The 21,877-nt window shown below is 36.2% G+C and overlaps 1 long non-coding RNA gene across 1 annotated transcript in view; it reads right to left on the reverse strand.

Annotated features, from left to right (window-relative positions):
• Window positions 1-3,229: 3,229 nt before the first annotated feature.
• LOC140847955 (uncharacterized) overlaps window positions 3,230-21,877 on the reverse strand; it is a 131,481-nt gene continuing 112,833 nt past the window's right edge. Inside the window, exons 3-4 of the long non-coding RNA XR_012128307.1 lie at window positions 4,876-5,065; window positions 3,230-3,339 (exon numbers count right to left, since the gene is read on the reverse strand). This is a non-coding gene — a long non-coding RNA (uncharacterized lncRNA). The remainder of the gene's footprint in view (window positions 3,340-4,875; window positions 5,066-21,877) is intronic.

The following is a 21,877-nucleotide window of genomic DNA, read 5'->3' on the forward strand; positions in this document are numbered from 1 at the left end:
TCTAATGCAAATTCATAAGGCTTGGTGTCCCTTCAAAGCAATCGTGATTTCAACCTTCAGTTCACCTACTGATGTCACTATGTCTCTTGAAGGAGTACAAAATTAACAGCAAAATCCAAGGCACAAATAATAATTTCATATGCTATTCAACACCTACATGAGAGTTTATTTGATTATAAATTATATTCACAAAGATGTTGCTTGAATATTTTCAGATTAAGTCCCTGTTATAAACATGTCGAAGTTCATGGTTGGTAAAGCGCTACATTTCAGTACAGTCAGTGGACCATAAAACTGCCATTAGATACAAATTGCTTTACACATTGATGAAAAGCACAAGAGCTGTGTCTAAAGCAAACGTCCTACTCAGTCAGCAGTGTCCTACAGACATCAAGAGTAGCAAAGAGACGAAAAGGTCAGATAACCATCACAAAGTAAGTGAGCTTTCCATTTTGTGACCTACCAAGTTAGAAGATCCAGAAGGTAATAACTATTATATTTTTAACAAATAATGTTACTTTTTCTGGAATGGTCTTATCATCCTCCATTCTCTCCTCCTTCTAGTTGAAAACCAAAAGACTAAAATGTATTTCCCACACTCTCTTGCAAACCTCTGTTTTTCCTGTTTTTCCTCATATTGCTTGCATTTGTTTTCACAACATGTACTAGAGCTACCAGGTACTTATTTTGTTATACAAAATTAAGGCTTCCTAAACTAATCCCAGCCTCCCCCACATCAGCACAGACTCTACTACTTTGAACCTGATAATTTTATTTTTATTAGGGCAAATGTTAATTAAAGAAAAAGCATGCTGGGGTCAACAAGGAATGATCTGGGAGTTACCAGGATGATTCAAATTGCACAAAAATATGTTTCCCATCCAGACATTACAGTATTTGACATTTCACTATTAGAGATGCATTCTTTTGAACTGGTTCCTTACCATCTGCTTTCAGTTCTGGTAACATCACACTAATTCACCCTGAAGAGTTAAAGGGTTATGTTCCAGCAAGGACTTGCTGCTACAAATGCTTTAGTGAAGATTTTTCTTCATTACTTTTAGTAATACTATCAAGCATTTATTGATTACCTAATGCTACTAAAGTACTAGATATTTCAGAGCTCTATTATTTAATCTGTACAACAAGCCTATAAGACAGGTGTTATTATCAGCCATATTTTACAAATGAGAGGAACTTTAGGAGGGCAATTAAAGAGCACTGGCTTTGAGGGAGAGACAAAGTGAGAATTTCAAATTCATTACTTACTAGCAATGTGTCCTTTGAAAATTTACAGTTCCTTCACCTGTGAAAACTTTGGCAATGGTATTTTTCTCCTGAGTTTGCTATAAAGAGCAAGTAAGTGCCTGATACAGAATGAGTCTAAAATGCAGAGGCTATCTAAGGGTAGATAAGAAACAATGATCAGAAGTCAAGCAAGCTGCCTATAATCAGCTAACAAGCTCCCCATTGTGTGGACCACCTACACTACAGTACGTGGTTTTTGCAAAGATTATGCATGTCTCCATGCCTCTAAGTCCTTCTTCCAAAACAATTTGGATAAATAAACATAAAACAGGAAAGGAACTCTCACTACCATAATACCAGCAACAAAAACACTGCAAAATTAACTGCTCTCCCTCAGAACAGGCTGTCCTTTCCTAACCTGGATCATTAAGGTCAGCTGTGGATTCAATAACCGCAGCCTCATTTCTCTTCCTTTACTTCATGTGGATTGGTCAGCTTGTGACACTAACCCCCATCTATTAGAAGCTCTGTGAGTCACGCCAATGCCAGGCTGAGTCATGTCGGTTAAACAATGATGCAGTCCTGAGACACTGGAGAGAGCAATTAAAAATGACCTCTGGTGGTGAATTAGGTATCTCCACTCCCCTAGCTCCATATCTTCAAATTAGTATCAGCGAAAAAGGTACTGCCTGATTCATGAGGAGAAAATGTAACTGTTGAGAAAGATATGATTATGGAAGTGAGGAGGAGAAATGGGAAAGGCTCTTAGCTCACACTGTGGTTGGAACTGGACATAAACCTTCCATTTTGCTTTTCAGTTTGCCCAACTTAGCACTGCAGAGAGCTGTTCATTTCAAATGTGAACCTTTTAAGTGCTCATAAAAGGAGTTCCTTTCTCTCTTATTGACAATTTTTTCTCCTTTAGCCATTTATATTGCCCCCAAACCTAATCTTTGTGTCTGATATTTTGCTAGAACTATCAAAATAAACAAACATAAATTCTAAAAAAAATCTTGCTTTCTCCAACTCCTTTTATTTCTTTCAGGGACACAAAAGACAGTCTATCTTCATTACCAGTTGTAGATTATTTTAACAAGATGTTTTTCCTTATAACACTAAGGCTATATTATAAGATTCCCTAATATCAATCCTCAGGCCTAAACAAGTCTGACAATTCAGCTTCCAAAGTAAGAAAAGGAAGTAGAAATCATCAACCAGCTTTCTCTTTACTGAACGTTCTGTTTTTTGAAGACGAAAACCTTTTCCTTTGGTAGAAAATGCCAGTTGGTTCTGACAAACACTTGTGAAACTTCTGTCTTCTTGAAAATAGCAAATATCTAAAAATTCACAAAATTTTTCACAGATTATAAGAAATTAGTTGGAATAGGTGTGCTCTTAAAGGCCAAACTGCTGAGCGCTACCCTGCTTTTCCAGCTGTCTCTCCAGTGTTACCATGTGGAAGTCCTGCCAAAACCTTACGCTCAACTTGTTCAAAACTGAAATATCCACCCTATTCTCCAACTTTACTCTCACAGAAAAGGGCATCCCTGACTTGCCTTACACATGTCTTCAGTTTCTCCCTCCTCTTACCACTTACATCTAGTTCATCACCAAGTGCTGTCAGCTCTTCCTGTCAACAGCTCTTCCCTGTCTCCTCCTTTCCATTCTTACTGCATGGCCTTTACCATGTTTCAAATGAGTTTTGTAGGAACCTCATCAGTGGTCTTCTTGCCTCCTCTGATATCCTTCATACAGTCACAGTATTATCTTTCTAAAATACAGAATAGTTTTCAGCTGCCAGCAAACTGTAATCAGGACATAGCCCGGCATCCATCTTCAGCTCTGGTCCCATCTCATTACAGTTGGCCATACACTGGATGCTCCAACTACACTGGAAAACATACTGTGGCCCAAACACGCTTCCCACTTCCTAAACTCTCTTCCTTTGATGACGGTACTCCCTTTTCCTGGAATACCTAAGCCACCCACCTCGTTAATCAGAGCACTCCTTCATTCTGGATGCCCTCTATGACTTTTAAAGGAGAAAGTATCAAGGTGAATATTATATTTCTTCACAGCAGCCAGTCGGATCTATTTAAAACAAAACAAATCAATTAATATCCCCTCCCTGCTTAAATCTTTAGGGAGTTCCACTAAACTCAAAATAATAATGGACATTTATTTATTTTAGTTATAGGTTCTGCAACTTTTTTGGCTCCTATCTACATCTCCATATCTCATGGTCCCCTGCTGAGCCGTCCCTGCTCTCTATGTTCTGGCCATGCAGTGTCATTTTTACTCTTCAAAACTCTCAAGTTCATCCCCACTTCATCAGCTTTGCACTTTGCCCTCTGCAGAATACTTTTCCCACACACCTTAACATGACTGAGTTCTTCAGGACCTCAAAGGCACTATAATTTATTTAAAGTAACCCACACTAACTCAGAATCACACTGCACTTTCTTTCTAGCAAGCATTGCTATCAACAGCTAAAATTATCTTATGTGTATATATTTGCTTTGTAATTTCTGTTTTCTGCTTCCTTCCAACAAAATGTAATCCCCTTAAGGTTGCTTATTCTTTTACCACTAAATCTTCAGCATCTAACACAGAGCCAGATACAATAAATGTTTACTAAAATAATTAAATGAAAAACACAGCATTGATCACATTTTATCTCACATTTCAGTAAGTTGTATACATGTTCATCTTTCTCCCTAGATTATATCCTTTTCAAGACCAGGGATGATATATTACATTTATATTCCCCCACAGCACCTAGCATATCAGATTATCACTCTAGGTATTCAGTAAAATTTTCTGAATGGAATTAAATTGAGTAATTCTATCCTTCACTGAGCTACTTATCTCCCCAATTGTAAAGAGCATTGGCTCCAGGAAACCTTGGTCACAGCCTTAGCTCTGTCACTTATGAGCTGTGTGACCATTGCCAAGTTGCTTAATGTCTCTGAATCTCTGTTCAGATGAAAAACAAGGATGATAAAAATGTCTGCCCAATTCACAAGGTAGTTGTGAGGATTAAATTAAATCACAAGTGTGTTTTTCTTGGTAATTAAACTACAAACTGTACAAGGGCAGAGAGAATAATTGCTACTTCATTGCTTCATCTATATAGAATAGCCTTATATTGTGTGCACATAGATTAATCAATAATCATTAATCACCTTCTATGTGACACTGTAATAGGCACCTTTCGTATAACACTTTATTTAGTTTAATCCTTAAAACCACCATGTAAACTGAATATTGGTATCCCTATTTCATATAGGAGAAAAATTGACACCTAAAATGATGAAGAAATTCACATAAGGCCATACAATGAGTCACTATCAATGCTGGGATTTGGTATCAAGCTAATGCTCACATCATTTTTTAACTACTCAAGATCCATTCCTTCCTTTAGAATTTTCCCAGCTACCTTAGTTAATCCCACTATCTGCTAGAAGCTCAAGGAATCACTGGAGGATTTTTCCTTCAATTCCTCCCACTCAGGATTCCAGGACAACTGAAGAGCAAGTCCATAGCCTGAATCTGGCCATGTTCTTCCAGGGCACTGAATCTGAGTGAGGGTGAAGATGAGTGAAGGAGAGGAGACATCATTCTTACCAGTGATGGTCCTGTGCAACTCCATTCTACAGGCCCTGCATTGACAGCTGGGGCCACTTCTCTATTCCAAGCCTGGTTTTCCAGTCTTCCCCTAAATACAGTGAGTTCCATGACAGCCTTCCAATAAGTTGTTTTTGTCCTTAAATTCACCAGTTTCTCTTGCTCACATAACCAGAACCCGAAATGATACCTTGTGCAAAAAGAAAAATGATGTGAATTATAATGCATTCTCAGAAAAAATCATAATAAATAAATAATAAATGTGCTAATGAATGAATATCCCTATTCATATGTAAACATGTAAAATATTAAATAATAGACTAAGTACTACATAAAAATACATCACAAAAAAGAAATGCCACAGATAGTATATTATTAATTGATAAGTTAATAGGCCAGGCTATAAATGCTGGAGGAGATCATAGGAGGAAAAAAAACACAGCAAGTTTGTATCATCCACAGAGCCTTCATAGCTCAATAAATACTGTAGAATGAAGTCTGGATATCATTTCCTAAGGCAAATTTGAGGAAACTAATGAACGTAATCCTCTTGCCGGAGACAGAAAGGGTGGGGTGATGGAATAACTCAGTGCATTTTCATTTGAACTACTCTTCTCCAGAACTGTGAAATTCAACAAAGGCCTATTACAGGAAGACAGGCTTCTGCCACAGTGGTCTTACTGTTTTTCAGTCAACAAACCTATATCAGGCAATGAGGGTCCCAGACACTGAAAGAGGTGCTAGGAATACACAGAGGAATCAAATTCAGGCATCCAGAAGTATACCATCTAAGTGGAGAATAGACATCAGATCGAATATTATGAAAACAATGCATAATTACACATAGAGAACTGCCCAAAGACTGAGGAAATTCTCAAAAGCAACCATTACCCAACTGGGCAGGGGAGTGGGGGTTGGCAGGAAAGCCTTGTAGAGGAGAACTCCCTAGCTAGGTCTTAAAGGATAGATAAAATTGACAAAGGAAGAGGCAAAATGAAGAGCATTCTAGGAAGACAGACAAATATAAGCAAAAACACAGAAAAGAGAAACACCAAGGTATGTACAGGTGTAGTGTGAGTCAGGCAGTGACAAGAAATTAGGTCCAAGTGCAATCAGGGGACAGATCATGGAGGGGCTGGTACGTGATGACACTGTAGACATGAGAACATAAAACTCTAGCTGAGCAGACCTGAGTTTCATCACTACCTTTGGAGGCTTGAGAGGAATGACTATCACTCAAACTACATGAACTGAAATTGAAATGGAGTAATATCCTAGAGGATTATCAAGGAACTTTACCAGAAGAGTAAATACTTGCTGATAATACTTATCGTTATATTCTACTAAATGAAAGACTGAAGGGTCTTCACTGTAATCTTTTAAGCCAAAGAACTCAATAATAATTACACTTTTACTCATAAATAGTTATTTAAGCTTCACAATGTATAAAAATCTGTATAAATCTGCTGGATTGTAAGCACCATCCAGGCAAAGACATTGCCTGTCTTGTAACTACCATGCCTAGTGCATATAGGTGCTCGACTAAATGTAGCCAATAAATAAATGAAGGAATGCATATTTCTTATTTTTTGCTCATCCTCAATTTTATAAGGTATCTTTATTTCTATTTCATAAATAGTTCAATTATTTAGGTAATTAATAAGCTTATTGGTAAAGAAACATGTATTTAGAAAATTTATTTTTCTGTACATTGAATAAGAATAAATTATTAAAATCTAGAAGATGAAATTTTTATTGTATTTACAAAAGAATTTCTTGACTTTGAGGTTTATAAAAATTAGAACTAGTTTCCCAGAAAGACCACAAATCTCCTACTCCAAAGATGTTTTATGCAGAGTAAGATGTTGATTTAAATAAAGACTGCTTTCTTCAGAGAGGGAGATGGACACATTTGAGCTTGAACAAATTATTCTATAAATTCTCTTGTAATGTAATGTTTCCTTCCTAGGGGAAAAAAAAAGTATCATTCTGAAAGGCTGGTTTCTTCTGCTACAGTGACACCTACTGTTCTTGCCAATATTTTGTTTTTAAGAAAGAAATATTTGGAAATAAGATGTTTAAGCTTCAATAAAATATTCCAAGTTTCACTAAAAAGGTTATTGATATGAAATCTTTATTTTAGTGTTTTAACTTACAAATTATAATATTTATGAAGGTTAAAAAATTATATAATTTATACATCTTTGAAATGTGTATGGATGAAATATCATCCAGTACATTAAGTTACGAGCTTAGGAAAATGGTTATTACCAGATCTATATATATGCATGACATATATGCATATATATGAGATATTTAATAGAATAATTCCCAGCGTTTTAATGTTGAGCCTAGAAAACTTTAGACATTGTATCAACTTAGTAAGCCTTTTACTTTTCAAATGCAGTATTACAATAGTACAGTGTTTAATCTAAGGTGTTCAAAACAATCTCAAAATGCTCATTTTGAAAAGTATTAAAGATAGCTTATGTACTCATTTATGTTTACCTTATATTGAACATCTAATTCTAAGTTATTTTCTCTTTTTTTAAAGACTAGGAAGGGCCCCAAGAAGACACTGGGCCCATTTCTCAGAGTCCAAGAAACTTACAATTAAATTCATCTCAGGAATGTAAGTAGCTCTTCTTTTTCCAGAGCCCCTGAAAATGGAAAATTGATATCTCCCTCACATTGTAAATATCATTTTAGACATCTTTGTGTTTTCATTTTGGTGGAATAAATACAAATCTACCTAAAGCTGTCTAGGTTAGGACTGAGTTAACATTAGTAGCTAAAGTTTACTGACAACTTACTATGAGACCAGGTCATGCTAACTGCTTTACAGGTGTTACCTTGCTTAATGCTCACAAGAGTCCTACATCTGCATATTGTAAACAAGGAAACTGCGGCACCAAGATATCAAGTAACTTGTTCAAGATGGAACACCTAGTAACTGGCAGATGGAACTACTAAACCCAGGGCAGTCAGAATCCAGAGTCCAGAGCCCAACCTAGGATTACCTACACATATTTTGATACATGAGAAGCATGCAACTTAGAGGAGAAGGGCAAGTTTCAGGAAAGGCAAAGCCATGTGTAAGGGAAAAGTCCTCAGCATACCTATACTCTCCCTCCACAAACATATCTATGCTCTCCCTCTGTGTTCCTTGCCCAAATACTCCCAACAGGACATAACCAAGTGGGGAAAACTCAGCATAAATGATAAATGCCGTATGACTGAGCAACCCCATAGCATGATTTTTACTTGAAGAATGACATGCTTTTTAGAAAATTTACACACATACAAAGATCAAACAGTACAGAAATAAACCATTGTATAGAAACCATGAAGCAAAAAAACAGTTTGTCATGATGATCATCACAGTATGCCACCAACTGTAAATAACATAACATAGTTAAGAGTGGGCTGTAAAGATTAACAAATCCAAGCATTATTGAAACTAAAATGGAAAAGGACCTCAGAATTAGGGATCTTTCCTAGTATGTCAGGAATGAAATATTAGAAGAGTCAAGGAAACTTCCTGAGAAGACCAACTTCATAGCTGTTGGCATTCTTATTCATTTGAAGGAATTTTGCTGATACATACATATTTATAGAGACAGCAATAAATACATATGATGAGATTTATACAGATATGGATATCAGTATCTGAGCTCAGTCTTCCTGCCTGGTCTCCCATATTATCACAAACCTACAATAATAAGAAAAAAAATTCAACCAATATGCACATTTTGAAGAGAACAATAAGAGGGCACTAAAGAGGACAGAAAGAAATATGATAACAGGGAGAAATGCAAATAAATTGCCAGGATACTCTCACATAGGAAAAAGTAATTAAGAATATCAGAGGAGTTTTATATAGTAAAAAATGGAATTTGGGAAGGACTGAGAACTTCCAACTTGGATCATTACAGAGGACTCCAAAATATATAAATAATATGAACTGGATTTTTTGTATTATTAGTAGCATTTATAGAGGCAGAGAAGAATAGGGAAAACATTCTGGACAAGGGGAAGAGTCAAGTATAGAAACCAAAGTGTGAAGTCCAGACAGTTCAACGTGCATTCAGGAACAGTATGTGTATTAGTTTGCCTAAAGAACAGGGATCTGAGAGAGGCTAGGTTCAGTGTCAGAAATGGTAAATTCGTAACTTACGGTGAAGTGAGCTGGCTGCCATACTAAAGAGTTGGGGAAGAGTTTGATCATAGAATGACATTATGAAACCAGTAGTTTAGGAACAGTGTTGGTAGAAATGTGAAAGATGAACCAAGAAGGATAGAAAGAGATGTGACCAGTAGAAGACTGCTGCATCAGTCCAGGTATGAAATTGTAAGAGTCTGAGTTACACTGGCCATGCTAGAGGTGGTGACAAAGAAACACGGATGTGAGGCATGTTGCCAAGATAAATTTAAAGGATTTCACAAATAATAAGGATCCTGGTGTTTGGCTTTAGTGTGGATGGAGTCTACTACAAAGAGCAAGAAGAAAACAAAACAGAACAATGACTTTGATGGAACAGTGTCCCACAGCCTCAAGCTTTCAGAATGGCACCCATCAGGTAGTGGGTGAGTACCTCTAGAAGAGGAAAAGAGAATAACAGCAAAATTGTTAAGAACAGAAGAGCTAAAAATTACTCAGAATGTGCAATTATTGGCTGATTTGTTACATAGAATGAAGAGACATTCTCTAAATAGTTAGTAATGACTATAAGAGCCAAGCCAATTTGTGCAAAATCCAAGCTGTCTGGACCAAGCAACAAAAAAAGATATAGGAAAGAGAAGAAATAAGAAAACTAAGCGAATGGCAAGCATCCAAGTAGACAAGTAAAAGAAGTGGCAGGGGGGAAGAGAGGCATTAGAAGTGACAAACAGCTACCACCTTGACAAAAGGGAAGAATAGAGTTACCAATGGAGACAGAGGTGCCAATACAGCTCTGGAGTCTAGCATGACTACAAAATTAAATGTTCATCATTTGATCGCCATTACAGTGACTGTTTGCAGAACAAAATATAAAAACCCATGTAGTCACCAGTCCAGATTTACTTATGAAGGCAACAGATAGAATGCTAGGTTTTGACATTTAGGAAGGGGGAAAGGGGAGAAATTCAATGAAAAGAGAAACCACATAAATCATCTTCCAAGGCCCTTGCTGTCCATCTTATGGAAACATTCTTCCCTGGGATCTTCTCATAGCTTACAGCTTCCCTTCATTCAGTCCCTGAAAAAATGTCACCTCCCTGACACCACTAGCAAATTAACCACTCACTCAGTCCAGTCCCTCTTGAATTCCCTACTATGTTTTGTTTCCTTTATAAAATTTATTGCTGTCAGAAATCATGCTTTTATTTTTTAATATTTTATTTTCTGCCTTGATCTACAATGGAGACTCCATAAGGGCAGGCACGTCATTTTTCTTGTTCATCACTGTATTCTATGGCTTTAAAAAGTACCTAAATATTTGTTGAATAAATGGATGACCATATTTTCACAATGATGTTCTAATTTATACAAACCTGGGTGTAATTCTGACTCAGCCATCTACAGTTTGTAGTGGGCATGCATTTTCTTTCTTCCCAGCATATTGTGGTGAGCCTCCCATCCCTAGCAGCAGTCCAAGTGGCTAGGAGTCTGGCCCCACCTTCTAGCACTAGGGGTGGCATCTAATACAGGTTGAGTTACTCAGAAAACCCAATCACCCAGCCACGAGGTTGGTCCGTAGTTTAGCATGAATCTACATTAGGGCAATTCAGAGTCATCCCTAGTTTTTTTCCAAGGGCTTTCCAATCGATGTATTATTCTCTGAGATCTCTTAGATATAGAATGTAAAAAATAATAAATAAATAAATAAATAAACACAAAACAGAATAAAATGAACAAAACAGCAAGAGACTCATAGACACTGAGAAATGACTGGTGGTCACCATGGGGGAGGGGTTGGGATGGTTGTGTGAAATAGGCGAAGAAGATAAAGACACAAAATCTCGTTCATAACATAAATTAGTCATGGGAATGAAAGTATAGTATAGAGAATACAGTCAATAGTTCTGTAACATCTTTCTATGTTGACAGTAACTACACTAGTTGCGGTGAGGATTTAATAATGTATGTAACTGTTGAACCACTGTGTTGTATACTTGAAACCAACATAATATTGTGTACCAATTATCTGTCAGTGAAAAAAAAATCAACAAAAAATTAAAAATCAAAATTACAAAAAGACTCAATCATACCATTGCATGTTTCAAGAGCTCTTTAGCTTTTTACAGCTGAGTATTTCAAACTGTATGACTATACCATGGTTTAAATACATAAATAGAATGTAAGCTTAGGATACCAGCAACCACTTTTGTTACCTCATGGGAAGCAGCTGCCAGGAAATAAATCCAACATAGAGGGAAAGCTGAGAAATGTGAAAAAAGAGACAAAATTCTAATGATATGGTTTAAATCCCTGGATCCAAAGATGCCTGAAATTTTACCTTTTCTCCTTTCCAGGAACATGAAACAGTCGAAACTCTTACCTACGCTAGTTTGAGTTGGATTACTCACACTTGCAATATAGTCCTGACTAGTGAAAATTGTGAGAATTTGGGCAAGTCTCATTTAAGTTATTTGTGAAACAGTGATAATAACACCTACTGAGTGTGAAGAAAATCAATAACAGTTTAAATTCTAAAAAACAAATAACAGTTAAAGCAAAGTACCTCACACATAGTAGATAATAAATGGGAAAAGCAGCTTGTGAATTGTTTATAGAAGCCATATAACCAAAAGCAACAGCACAGAGCTCACAATGTGTAGGACATAATTGCTAATATTCAAAATAAGCAATGGAAAAATCATTACATCAGACCTGCCCATAAGAGAGAGGGCTGATGAGCTAAATTTGGCAATCAGCACATAAGAAATCTAAAACAAGCATCACACCAGAAAGAAGATAGATCATAGACTGATGTGAATGGGAAGAAAAAACAAGGTCAATACTAGCCATCAGATGAGCAAATTAGGGACACTGAAATGATAAGAAATTAGAAGACAGGTTCGAAACACTAGAGACCAAAAAATAAAAGCATTGACGTATGAGTGAGTGAGGGGCGACTGCAATAATACTGCAACCATTTGTGCTGACCCTCTCATGAGAAGGTAGCCTGATTCACTGGACCACTGTTATAGCTTTAAAACATCAGGAACTTTCATGTATTGTATCCTGAATTAATTTACCCAATTAATAAATCAAAGCAAGGTACAAGTGTTCTCTTGAAATGTGCATTCCTTTCTTTGTCAAGCTTACAACAAAGCTTTAGGAAGTTATCCTCACTCTGAAAGAAAAAATGAGTATCCATACATGACTTGAGAAGAGCTAGCCTGGAACTATTTAATGAATCCACACAGTACAATCTTCTACATTATTTGACATCAAAAGGGCAGGGAGTCACAGTATTTGTCATTTTTTAATCAACTAAATATTGTTGAGTACTACTGTACCAAGTAACGATATGAGAGATCTCAGTGAGAAGATTAATGTATTCCCCTATTATGTATTCAAAGTTAACTGAAAATAAATATAAATGTATATATAAGCAAATGCAATTTATCGACAAGTGTTTTCTGATGAGTGAATTGGTATTCTGAAATAAGACTCATCAGAGAAGACTAACAACAGGAGCTTGAGAGTCAGAAAATTTTGAAGCCAAAGAAGTAGAGAGTTTCCCAGTGAATTCAGATTGAAGCCAAAACTTCACTCGTCCTCTAAAATGCAACACAAATGCCACTTCCTCCAGGAGGCCTGCACATTTCCTGAGAAAAGCTGATTTCCTTCTCAACCATGTTTTTTCATATGTCTATTCCAGCATCGTCCACTATAACTTCTTTGTTTACTTTTGTTTTCCCATCTATCTCCAGTACTCCAATCCCCAAATTTTGACCCTCTTAAGAGCACATCCTTGTAAACTTGGAATCTAATACAGAGCCTGGCACAGGCAGGTGAGCATTGAGAGAATGATAACCAAAAAAAAATGAGCACAGCCTAATTTGAAGTGTATTACATGGCTGTTCAAATGAATCTATTTTGACAAACTTCACCATTATCCAGACAGTTGCCAGTGAATCAAGTTCACCTAGGTTTTAAAAGGATGAAAGTGAACTGATTATTCTAACATGTTAATCTTAAAATTTCTCATAACTTGGAAAATACCATCATCTCAGAAAGATATTTTCTCCTTGTTACTTACACAGTGCAAGCTGATTAATAGATGAATGAAAAGCATTTTTTGTGTTTTTATCATCTTTTCATATGCTTAGTGAAAGTTCATTTCAGTACTATATGCTTAGCCAAAGATAGCAAAACTATTTTGCTGCTATAATACTGAACTCATCCTGAGGAAGCTGCATTACTGTCTATTAATACTTCTAGCATTTTCCTGCTCCCCGTTGTTACCTCATTACCTCATTGATTCAACTAATGGACCAGAGTGTTTTTCAAAATATGGAATGCTATTAAGCAGAGTTCTGAGGAAAGTTGAATCATCTGAAAGAAAAACATAAGAGTTCTAAGCTCATTACAGTATTAAGGAAACCATGTCTAAGATACTGCTTGTTCTTAGAATTCTATTCAGAGTCAAATATTATGTAAAACTTAGGGAGAAAGTGTGACCTGTTGCAGAACTGTTGATATAAAATAGTGAATGGTTAAGAGCACAAACTTTACACTTAGTTCGCCTGAGCTTGAATCCACCACTTACAGTATGCAACCTGAACAGGTTTTTACTCCCTAAATAGCTTCATTATCTATAAAAAAAAAAGAATAACAATAACAACAATCTTCAGATTAAGTTAGATTTTCCACATGAAATAGATCATGCAGTACATTTTTAACTAACACATATTATATTACCCTATGATTATGAAGATCGTTTTGGCTTGAAGTTTAATCAAGCCTTTCTAAAGCATCCTGATACTTTCATTGATATAATAAGGGTTAACTCCCCTTCATACCATCAATAAACCCCAAGCTAATAAAGTATATGTATGGTTCTTGAATCAGTAAAGAATAAATAACATAGAATTGGATATTAACAGATGAAAGGACACTTGCATCTATACAGAAGAGAAAAAAAAAAGGGTTTTCCAGAAGGTGAGAGAACCATTTGATAGAAGGTTCTTCAGTTCAGAAATGCAGAACACAATGCTGAATGAGCACTAACTCCAAACATTGTCCTGGCAGTTTCTTGAAAGATTAATAAATGAGAGTTTGCAAGTGTGTGAACACATACACACACATTTGTGCATGTAATAATTTCATCTTTTTTCACAAAGGAAATATGTAAAGCATCAATAAAGGCCCCCTAGGTAGGATTGCCAGATTTAGCAAATAAAAACATAGCACACCCAGGTGAATTTGAATTTCAGATAGATACTAGATAATTTTTTAGTTCAAGTATGTCCCATGCAGATTTCCAGGTTGGTATCCTAGAAGGTGATGATATTCAATATATAATTATGGTTAACACTCCCCTAGAACCAGCAGTGGAAGGAATGATATACTTTGTGAAAATGCTAAATAAATGAGACTTTCCAAGAAGAGGTCAGAAAATGTTAAGGGCAGTATCACCACAATATCCTCATCTGAAAAGAGGTTGTACAGATATTCTTGAACCTTATTTCTAGCCTTGTGAGATGACAAGACACCACAGAACATTAAGATTTAAGTTCTTGGCACATAGAAGTCCTCAATAAATACATTTTTATTTAATAATTGGAAATAAAAGTGTCATCAGATTTTATGATTAATTCTTTTCTCAAGGTAAATGGCAGTATACTTTTCTGTTCAAATGGTACTGAAAAGTTGGCAGTTGTTAAAAAAAAAAAGACACTTAAATGCACTGCCTGCTTTCATATCTTTATACAAAGCTTTTAAAAATAATTCTCCTATCTATATCTAAACTTCTTTGTGCCCCTGCTATTATTGGACTAGAATCTTTCAAAACCATTTTACCCAGCCTTTTAATATTCTAAGTGTCTATACAGAAGTTGAACTTATGCATTTGGAATTGATATTAAATTCCCTGAATGTTTTTGGCATTGTTGAGTGCTGTTCTTCCCATCACTGTTCAGCACCAATGCTATTGGATTAGTAGAAAAAAAGTAAAAATATTGCAGCAACTGAATGATATGTGGGACATGGAGCTGTAATAGTGACAGAGCTTGAAGCAGTCTTACTCGATATGACAGAGCATGTAATGCACCTGAAATTGGGCCCTGTGTAGTGACTAAGAGTTTCAATCTTCTGAGTTTTATAGAATTCTGTATTATGTTTGACAGGTCAATTTCACACCAATGGTGGGTTCTATAATGCTAACGAAGTACAAAGATGACAAAACGTAACTAAAATAAAGAAGAATGCAAAAAATGTATGCAAGCTTCAAGCCCATAAACCTAATCTGCTGTAGGAAATTACTATTTTCATATTGTTATAACATTTCTGGGGTACTGCAACTGAAAAATTTGGATCTTCCCCATGCATATATCGAAAAGCTGATCAAGGGTATATAGATTAATGATGTGAAGGAGTGAGGGTGCTGGTGGACCTGTCTATAATCTCCTCCAGTGCATTTTTTCTTTACTCCTTGCCCTCTTCACCCCCACATCCACTTTTAAAACCCAGGATTGTCATATTCATGCAAGAGACTTCCACAATCCAGCTATAACATGAGACAAGGTTCTAACAAGACCAAGACAAGTCACCCTTCCCCTCTATCCTTCCCCCCTTTATGATCCCCTGCCCTGTTAAACTATTCCAGGGATGCTCTCCTGCCACCCCCTGGCGCCTGTAGCACAGAGGTCCAGCCCCCTCAGCACTACGCTGTCCTCCCAATGCTGTGCGAAAAGGTAACAGGATCAGAATCTTTCAGTCTATTCCAAGCTGCCTCTGCCTTGTTTTCTTTTCCCAACTTTCCTCTTCAGCCAAATCTACATTGGCATGATGGGTCCCCCTGCTTTTCTGGCCTCCTGATTCACAGCTGGTTTCCTTTTTCATGTGCAGCCATTTGTCAGACTGATTAATTATCTGGTAGCTGCTCATCTGACTAGGCCTCAGGGCCCTGTCTTGTGAGCTGCTCCCAGGGAGCCCTAGGGAGAATTTCTGTCATTTTCCAGGTCTCATCCTGATTCTGGTCCCAGATGGTTGGAGGTGGACACCTGTTCTCAATTTCCTAACAGTAATGACTTGTAATTAAAAACTACCTTCATAATGAGGCTGTGTATCATGATGGACAGAGAGCAGACTTTGAAGTCACACAATCAAGGGTTTAAAAAACTGACTCAGGTCCTCATTATCTACATGACCTTGGCTAATTTAATTAACCTTCATTATCCTCAGTTTTTGCATCTGAAAAATGGAGGTACTGATGTTGTGCCTATGAAGTGAATATTCATAGAATATATATTGGAACTATGTCACCAAAACTAGGTTTTCTCCTTACAAAACATACTTCATTTTATACCTTACTATCTTTCACCTTCCTTCCAGACAGAATAAGGGGTTAGAAAGTTCCTATTGTCCACCCATTCTATCTCTGTGCTGCTATTTTGTACTCAGGTGAACATTTTTATTTGAAAAATTATTAAAGTGATCAGTGCAACTCAATGGGGAAAAATTACTGTATTACATATCATTTCCCCAATAGGAATATTTGTGCTTATAAAATTCACTGGTTTCTTGGGCTTCCCATTTTTATATTATTATTAAATGCAATTGAAACCTACCTACCAATGAAAAAATTACTCATTATTAAAAGACAAGGACATTTGATTTAAAAAGAAGCAGACCAGTTGCTGTCCATGTGTTTATTTATGTGATCTTCTGAAGGAACTAAATCCTGATGCATTTATAGCAAACTGCTCTCTCATACCTCTGTTTACATCCCCTCTGTGCCACTAAAGGGGCACAGAGGTGAAATCATTTAGTAAGTCATGCTTCCACAGAAATCCATGCCAAAAAGTACATTAACCAAAGCATGTAATGATAATACAGTGATTGGTTACACTATTCAGCTGCCAAAAAATCATCTTTTAGTCCTTTCAAATGTTTAAGGGAAGCCTATATGTCTGAGTCCTGGCCACTTCTACCAGTAACAGATGATACCCTCAAGAAACAAGACCATGTAGCCAGGAACCATATACCACATTTCCTGCTGAGAAGTCATTCCCAGAAACACTTCTTAGAAAGTGGGTTTCTGAAAATGGAAGTAATCCAAAATATAATGCCATTGTTACTTATTGATGTTAATAACTATAATGACCATATGTACTATGCTATATTTATTTTTTCATAAAGGTACTTCCATTAGCTTTCCATCCCAACCATGAGTACCTTAAAGCTAACTTGATAGGGCTATAAAAATTAGGGCAACAATAATAATAATTTTCATTATTGAACATATACTATATGCCAGAATCCTTTAATCCTTACAACAATCTCAATAGGTAGATTGATTTTAAGAAAAAGCACTCAGAGAGTATTCTCAGAGCATTCTTGCTTTGTATAAATACTGACTTTATGACCAATGGAAATAAAGAAGACAAGAATATAGAAGAGAGTGAAATATTAACTTTCAAGGAAGAGAATATTAAAAAAGAAAATCAGTATTATTAGAAATGACTGCTATAGTTTAATTAATATAAAAATAAATAAATAAATAGGTAAGTATTATTATTACTTCTGTTTCTTACAAATATGGAAGCTTTATTTATTTTTACTTATCTTATTTACTTACTCATTATTTCCCTATTTCTTATTAGTAAAGAACATGAGACTTACAGAAGCTAAGTAACTAATCTTCATAGCTATTGCTAAAGCCAAATTCAACTTCAGGTTTTCATTCTGGAGTACATTTACTAATCAAAATGTGAATATTTCTAGTCATTTAGACAGCAAATTCATCCTCAATACCAAAGCCAGTGTCAAATTTGAAATGCTTTCAGTAGTCGGATAAATAAATGAGTTTCTGCTATTAAAATGATAGGAAATGGTAGGATCTGTTGCAGAACTGGAGAATGGTGGTCCCATCTAGACACATTCAAATTCAACATTTTTATAATACTGTAGCAATGAAACTAAACACATCTAGTAACCAGTTTCAATCCATAAACAATGTGCTTAAAACTCTCAGTTACTAGATTGATTTTAAGAAAAAGCACTCAGAGAGTATTCTCAGAGCATTCTTGCTTTGTATAAATACTGACTTTATGACCAATGGAAATAAAGAAGACAAGAATATAGAAGAGAGTGAAATATTAACTTTCAAGGAAGAGAATATTAAAAAAGAAAATCAGTATTATTAGAAATGACTGCTATAGTTTAATTAATATAAAAATAAATAAATAAATGAGTAAATAGTAACCAAGGATATTAAGGGACAACATTACAGAGAATAAAAGTTGATGCAAAAAAATAATAACTATTCCCTTACCTAAGAACAATCACAATGATATAAGCTGTTCAGCATATTCCCAACTACTAAAAAGGGCTTTTTTTGTGTGGCAGGAAGAGGGAAAATGCAAGATTGTAGAGGAAGCAGCTAACATGTACTAAATGCTTGCTACATGCCACACTTGGTACCAGAGGTTTCATACAGTCTAAGAATACCAATGAAAGATAGGTGAATCCTAGTAAGTAGCTATAAAACCCCACAGTGTTATTTCTAGGAATTTACCCAAAGAAAACAAGAGCCCTGATTTGAAAAGATACATGCATCTCTATGCTTATTGCTGCATCACTTGCAATAGTCAAGATATGGAAGCAACCTAAGTGTCCATCATAGATTAATGGATAAAGAAGAGATGGTACATATACACAATGGAATATTATTCATCCATAAAAAATAAAGAAATCCTGACATTTGCAACAACACGGATGGAGCTAGAGGGTATTATGTTTTGTGAAATAAGCCAGGTAGAGAAAGACAAATGCCATATGATATCACTTATTTGTGTAATATAAAAACAAAACAGAGGGGAAAAAACAGCAATAGACTCATAGGCACTGAGGAGTGACTAGTGATTACCAAGGGGGAAGGGTTGGGAGGAAGGAGAGGGGGATAAAGGGGCACAATAATTCGTAATCACAATATAAATTGGTCACAGAGATTGTAGTATAGCATGGAGAATATAGTCAATGATTCTGTAACATCTTTCTACATTGATGGATAGTAACTATACTAGAGGGAGCAAGGATTTAGTAATATGGGTAACTATTGAATCACTATGTTATACAATTGAAACCAATATAAGATTGTATATCAGTGATACTTAAACAACAACAAAAATCCCACAGTGTTAAAAAAGTCAAAATCATTCTTAAAAATTAGCTAATACACCTAGCTAAAGAAAAACTCAGGAAATATTATTTACAGAATTTTGGATACAAAATATTTATATTAATATAATAATATGTTGAAATTGCAAGAAAACTAATAAAATATTCCATAAATAAGCAGTAATGTGTAGTTTATGAAATTTAGAAGTAGTTGTCCTTTTCAACTGCTGCCTTTTAATAACAAAAAATTAATAATTCAACTTTTACCAAGTATTAACTAATAGCAGACTCACCAATATCTGCACCTTACATTACCTCTACATAAATGACACCCTTTTTTTTTTCCTTAATAATAGAATTCAACAAAGGTCCTGGCATGTTTCCCAGGATTAATGGTTGTTGGCATCATGAACATGAAAAGCAAACTAGATCTGGAATTTGCCAAACTAAAGAAAACTCTGGGAGACCACTTGGATACTGACAACAAAAAAGATTGATAAATATAAAAAAAACTGCTGTGGAAGGTACCTAGAGTCACCTGGTATAAAGTTAGCTTTTGCATTGTCAACAGAGAAAGATGAACAAAGTATAAAGTAGAATATTATTACAGGAAAACAGATCTTTGAGATATAATCTTCAAGGAGAGACCCTTTTTTAAAATTCTTACATCTTGTTAGACAAAAAAAAGAGATTTTACAACAAACCCCAATACAACAACGTCAGGAACTTAACCAGATTTTCAAAAATTGTTTTTGCCAATATTTTTTATTATATATTTCAAAATAATGCTCTAAACTTGACTCATGATTTAATTAGCAACTTGAGGCTATATGCCAACAGCCAAGATGCAAGGTTTTAAAAAGCAAGCAATCCTACATAAAGTAAAGCCCTCCTTCCTTCTTTCTCCTGAACATAAACAATTTATTTTAAATTAAACAAATCAAAGCAAACCAAATAAACCTAGTCTTGAACCATAGCTATATCACTTGCAAACTATATGACTTTTAACCCTCTGCATTCCACGTTCCTCTGATAAAATGGAAATGGTCACAGTTAACTTACCCAGTCACATAGACTAATGGAGAAAACAAAACCATTTCAATTCCTGGCTTAGAGTAATCAGTCAAAAAATTCATGTGTGCATTCATTCACGCAATAGATGTCTCTTGAGACCCTCTATGGGTCGGACCCTATTCTGGTGCTAGGGAAATAGTGATGAATAATTCAGAAAGGGTCTCTGCCTTCATGGAATTTACATTCTAGGGGGGAAGATGGACTACAAATAAGAAAGCAAAACATAATATAATTTCAGGTAATGATAAATTATTTTTAAAAATGAAGCAACATGAAAGATGGTGGCATGAGAGGTAAAACATAGGCTTCCTCATAAAACTGGATATAATATGAAAATATAATTAATACAACTAATCCTGAAAGAGCAACAGGAAAGAGGGCTGTGCCAAACTGCATACACCTAGAGAAAAGAATGAACGTCACGAAACAGGGTAATTTACCAAAGCCATGGCCTGGCTACACCCAAGCCCTTCCCCCACCCCAGCTCACTGGAGGGAGGAAGAGAAATGGAGCGGGTAGGGAGTGGAGGTCTAGGACTGCTGAATACCTAATGCCACAGATCTGCTCTGGGAGCACAAACCTACATTTCCTGGTGCTTTCATGGTACTCTTATGATTAGGAGGATGGAAAGCTAAAACAGGCAGAATACCTAGAGAGACTGAGATACCAGCCACTTGTGGAAAGCAGAGATCCATATCCAGCTGCTCTGGGACAAAAGAAAAGCGGGCAGTATGAGACACTTCCTAACAGCAAGAGGGCGGCTAAATGGGCAAGATTTGCATAGAGCTTACTGCTCAGGAGAAAGGACAAGTAGACAAAATTGTCCAGGTGTACTCTGCCCAGCAGGTTGGGAGTTTTCAAAATCTTCAGGCAATCCAGCTCCCTGGATGGCTACACAGCTCAAAGGACCCCCTCCAGGATGCACAGCCTACTGCGCCTTTCTCCCGGCGAGCCCCACCTTGCTCACAAACTGGGAAACACTACCTGGGCATTAGGCCAGCCAGAGGGCAGCCCCTGTCTCCAGCAACTACAAAAGCAAAGCATAGAGTTATACCTGTGTGCTTGGCCCACTGGTTCTGGCAACAAAGCAGGCATAGCAGCTGGGAAGAAGGAAAAATCTTTTTCCTCCTCCAAGGCACAAATAATGCTCCCCTGCAATCCCCAACATTACCTCAGGGGCTAAGCACCTCCAGAGAGTAGAGCTTCTGGGCACTAGAAGGTGCCATATACAAATGTGAAATGCCAAAGAAACCTGGTTCAGAATAAAATTATGAATACAACCCCTGAGAAGAATTCAAATGAAATTGACCTCATGAATCTTCCTGACAGTGATTTCAATATAAAAATTATTAACATGTTCATGGAGGTACAGAAAAATATTCAAGAACTAAGGAATGAATTCCAGTCAGAGATCCAATCATTGAAGAGCACAATGGAGGGTATTAAAAGCAGATTAGATATGGTAGAGGAGATGATAAATGAAATAGAAATTAGAGAAGAGGAATACAAAGAAGCTGAGTCACAGAGAGAAAAAAGGATCTCTAAGAATGAAAGAATATTGGGAGAACTATGTGACCAATCCAAACACAAGAA

The sequence above is a fragment of the Manis javanica genome, chromosome 2, assembly GCF_040802235.1.
Source record: "Manis javanica isolate MJ-LG chromosome 2, MJ_LKY, whole genome shotgun sequence".
Lineage (NCBI taxonomy): Eukaryota > Metazoa > Chordata > Mammalia > Pholidota > Manidae > Manis > Manis javanica.